Raw genomic sequence first — 5211 nt, forward strand, 5'->3', positions numbered from 1 at the left:
CACTCCAATGGGCCCGCGGGCACGGAGCGTGCGTGGGAGCCCCGCCTCGAAATCCGCCTCCAAAGGGGAGGAGCGTTTCCAGGGGGCCCGGCGCCTTCCTCGATGGCATTGGCCTGGGGACCCTGGCGCCCAATTTTGAAAAGAACCAATAGTTGGGAAATGCTGGAGCATCGGCTTTCAGGAGGAGTTTGGACCAATATTCATGGGAAACAGAGAAAAACATGGGATTTCCACGTTATTTCACTCCTAATTTGTACGCTCCGACCTCTGTGATCCCCACTCATGCCTTAAATCCTTCGATTTTGTTGGTCTTTGTCTGGAGGGGCTGATTTCTTTTTCAGATCATCCATTTGGATGCACTAGACAAAAGAGAAGTGGGAAAACAAACGCAATGGGTAAAAATAAAGCGAATATCATGACAGTTCGTATAGCTAATGAGAAACTCAGTTCCATTTTGCAAGCATCTTTAGATTCAACGAAACTAGGAAAAGTCCGAAGAACAGGTAGCAAGCAGAACCAAATGTTTTCTCTTACTAAGAATTACGGAGTCCGGAACAATCATGACTCAGCGTGTGTGAGATCTGGATTTTTTTTTTTTTAAACAGAGTCTCGCTCTGTCGCCCAGGCTGGAGGGCAGTGGCGCGATCTTGGCTCACTGCAACCTCTGCCTCCCCGCCCGGGTTCAAGCGATTCTCCTGCCTCAGCCTCCTGAGTAGCTGGAATTACAAGCGCCCGCCACCACGCCTGGCTAATTTTTTTGTATTTTTAGTAGAGACAGGGTTTTGCCATGTTGGCTAGGCTGGTCTCGAACTCCTGGCCTCAGGTGATCCACCCGCCTCGGCCTCCCAAAGTGCTGGGATTACAGGCACGAGCCACCACGCCCGGCCGAGATTTGGATTTTTTATTTAACAAACACCTACATAACACTTGTTATGTGGTAGGCACTATTCTAAGAGTTTTAGAAATATTAACTCTCGTGGGTGTGACTGGCCAGTGGTGCAGGTGCTAAAGAAATTTACGGAGACAGTCATAGGTAACGAAAGGCAGATTTGTTAGAGAAGATGTGAAAATACATTGCAAGGATGCAATGGGCAGCACTACAGAGGAGGAGCTGTCTGCAAAGAAGCAGGGACTGGAGGGAAGTTTTATGGGGTCATGCTGGAGGGGGGTAAGTGCAGAAAGAGGTCATGCTGCTGGGGTCAGTGTGTGGAAGGTGTGCCCTCTGGTTGTTTGTGCTCATTGTTCTTCCCCACCTGGGGCCCACCTGGCCCCTTTCTCATTGTTGCTTACTTCTCAGGACTCTGCATCCCACTCCCGTAACACCCCTCAGAACAACAATGACAAATCTTTGGAATTGGGGGTGAGGTCTCATCTTCCTACTGCTTCCTGCTGACCAGGGGTATAGAGTTGACCCTACCTATGGTTGTTGGTCTGTCAGGAGACCCTGTGGGTCACTGTCCCAGACTGTGGGACCTAGGATATTGAATCTTGCTGGAGGAAGGGACTCATCAGAGTGGGAGTATGTCAAGGCAAAACTGGTGACCAGCTGAATCCAGGGGAGACTCATAAAGGTAGCAGGCATCATTGGGGAGAGACTGATATCCCATTCACAGCATTACTTGAAAGTGAAACTGCTGAATTCTAGAAGATAAAAGTTTGTTTCTTAAGCCAGTTACTGAAAAGGCAAACAAACAAAAAACCCCACAACCATTTGTAGTGTGACTGTTTTTCCTTATTGGAAGCCCATTTAGATAGCCTGGAAGTTAAACTCAAAGAAAAAGTGTTTAAATATAATTAGACACAAGAAGAGTGTATTCAGGGTTATGAGTATAGCAGGTGAATACATGACTCTTAGGAAAAGTGTGAAAAGGTTTTTTTTAAATTACATTGAGAATTTAGACATATTTTTTAAAAGGGTACAGAATTAAGCTATATTAGAGGAAAACATTGCTTCTTTTTTTTTTTCAAGATGAAACATTTTATCATTAGGCCATAATAACAGAATTGGAGGAAAAAGTTACAGGAGCTGACAAAAAATGAAGGAGAGAGTTATTATCTTTGGCATTCTCCGGGGAGAAAAAGCTGAAAGCAGCAGGGCACAGCAAAAGTTGAACTGAGATATTATTCTGTGAAGCTTTAACTTCTTACAATTATATTAAGAGCAGATTAATATCTTAAGAAAATCTTGTTTTTAACATAGGGGACTGATGTTAGGCTATCCTAAATTATTCCCTTTCAATTATAACCAACTTAAACACATACAAAATTCCTTTCATAACTTCTCCTTTGTAAACCTTCTCACGACTTACACAGACCATTTATGACATGGACTTTCTGACTTGGACATCAGGGCTTTCTGACTTGTCCTAAACACCCCTTTCTTAAACAATAGGTCATTTTACTTTAGGACAAAAGTTTGTCATAAAAGATCCTTTCTTGGCTGGGTGCAATGGCTCATGCCTGTAATCCCAGCAGTTTGGGAGGCCAAGGCTGGCAGATGACTTGAGGTTAGGAGTTCAAGACCAGCCTGGCCAACATAACATGGTGAAACCCTGTCTCTACTAAAAATACAGAAATTAGCCGGGTGTGGTGGTTGGCACCTGTAATCCCAGCTACTCCGGAGGCTGAGGCAGGAGAATCACTTGAAGCCGGGAGGCAGAGGTTGCAGTGAGCCGAGATTGCACCACTGCACTCCAGCCTGGGCAGACTTGGTGTCAAAAACAAAAAAAAAAAAATCCTTTCTCATATAAAATTTTTATTTAAAACCTTCCTTACCGGCCGGACGCAGTGACTCGTGCCTGTAATCCCAGCACTTTGGGAGGCCGAGGTGGGCGGGCCACGAGGTCAGGAGTTCGAGACCAGCCTGGTCAACATGGTGAAACCCTGTCTATACTAAAAATACAAAAAAATTGGCTGGGCATGGTGGCAGGTGCCTGTAGTCCCAGCTACTCGGGGGGCTGAGGCAGGAGCATCGCTTGAACCCAGGAGGCAGAGGCAGAGGCAGAGGTTGCAGTCGGTTGAGATCATGCCACAGCACTCCAGCCTGGGCAACAGAGCAAGACTCCATCTCAAAAAAAAAAAAAAAAAAAAAGCCGGGCATGGTGGCTGTGCCTGTAATCCCAGCTACTCTGGTGGCTGAGGTGGGAGAATTGTTTGAACCTGGGAGGCGGAGGTTGCAGTGAGAGATCACGCCACTGCACTCAGCCTGGGCAACAAAGCCAATATTTCTGGTTTTGGAACCTTTTACTAAAGGTAACCTCCTATGTGAAATTAAGAAGCGTTGGCTGGGCGTGGTGGCTCACACCTGTAATCCCAGCACTTTGGGAGGCCGAGGCGGGCGGATCACGAGTTCAAGAGATCAAGACCATCCTTGCCAACATGGTGAAACCCCGTCTCTACTAAAAATGCAAAACTTAGCAGGGCGTGGTGGTGCTCGCCTGTAGTCCCAGCTACTCAGGAGGCTGAGGCAGGAGAATCGCTTGAACCTGGGAGGCGGAGGTTGTAGTGAGCCAAGATCACACCACTATACTCCAGCCTGGCGACAGAGCGAGACTCCGTCTCAAAAAATAAAAAAGAAGCCTTAACTGAGGGGATGATTTAAACATGAGGTGTCTCCAAAGAGATGGCAAGCAATTTATAAGATCTAGAACTCCTCCAAAGGTAACTCAGAGAAAAGAAAATTTCAAGACAGGAAATCAGAAGCTGTCCATGGAGGGAAAAATAATCAATACATGGCAAAAGTACCACAAGTATTAAACCACAAAGGAGTGACTTTCAAATCCAGGAATTGAACCCAGGCGCCATTGTGATAGGGCAAAGCCTTAGCAACTGACCTACAGCACAAGGTGACTACTGTTGTTTTACCACGAGTTTAGAGCATTTTCAAGCTTGCAAAAAGTTTTGACTGTTCAAGAGAATTTTCTAAGACTAGCTATGTTATTATTATGCATCCTTCTTTTAATTTAACCATTTTCTTTTCATGGTGTTCTCAATTCCAATAGTGACTCAATCTAAAAAGCCTGTTAAAGTCCAGATAGTAATTTTCCAGGTTTTTACCACATAAGCAAAAGGTATTTCCAGAAAGGGGTAGAGGAGGCATCTCCATGGCAGGCAGCTTTTTAAGTCAAAAGGGAAGTTTATGATTTTACTTGCCTCCTCCAGAGTTGCCCTTGGCTTTGTTTCATTGATGACTCATTTTTGATCTGGAAGCTAGCCAAAGCAGAAAGCCCCCCTTCAGTTTAAGGCCTGATGATCATCAAGGGTTGGGATTATGTCCCAGGGGCCCTTTGGCCCTCCAGGGCAGCCCCATTTCCAGTGGCCGAGCTTGTGGCAGAGGGGGCAAGCCATGCAGGGGTTTTTCGTCATTCATCCCATAGGACCAGTTTGCCTTCCAGTGGCGTGGGCTTCTGTACTGATGGCAGTTATCTGGAGGAGTATCGTTAGGGCAACCTGGAATGGAGGCTAGGGACTTGCAAAGCAGCCAACAGTTGAGCCTGCTTCTTGTCCCTGCGTTCTTCTTTCTCCTTAGCCCTGTCCTTATCCTGCTCTTGATTATAAAAGACTGAGGAGACTAATTTGAGGTTTTCTGCATAGAGGCCATGCTGTATTACAAAAGAAAATTCGACATTTTTTATTTTTTTTTATTAATCTCAGGGTTACATTTGTGTCAACGTTTTGGGATGCAACCCAGAGGTTAGTCTGACAGAATAGAGGAAGTCTGTCCCACAGTGGGACTGGAAAACGATGAACTGCTGCGGGCTAATGTCTGCTGCGGACATGAAGCACACTCTCTCGCCGCAAACCGCACCCCCGCCGCCCCACCGGGAAGAGGACTCAACTCACATCTGCTGAGGGATTCCAGTGCACTTTTCTTTTCTTTCTTTCTTTCTTTTTTTTTTTTCTTTGAGATGCAGTCTCGCTTTGTCACCCAGGCTGGAGTGCAGTGGTGGGATCTTGGCTCACTGCAACCTCCGCCTCCCAGGTTCAAGCAATTCTCCTGTCTTAGCCTCCCAAGTAGCTGGGATTACAGGCATGCACCACTACGTCCAGCTAATTTTTTGTATTTTTAGTAGAGACGGGGTTTCCTCATGTTGGCCAGGCTGGTCTCGAACTCCTGACCTCAGGTGATCCTCCCACCTCGGCCTCCCAAAATGCTGGGATTACAAGCATGAGCCACTGAGCCTGGCCTCGAGTGCACTTTCTAAAAGGGCA

This window comes from Rhinopithecus roxellana, chromosome 7 (genome assembly GCF_007565055.1).
Source record: "Rhinopithecus roxellana isolate Shanxi Qingling chromosome 7, ASM756505v1, whole genome shotgun sequence".
Lineage (NCBI taxonomy): Eukaryota > Metazoa > Chordata > Mammalia > Primates > Cercopithecidae > Rhinopithecus > Rhinopithecus roxellana.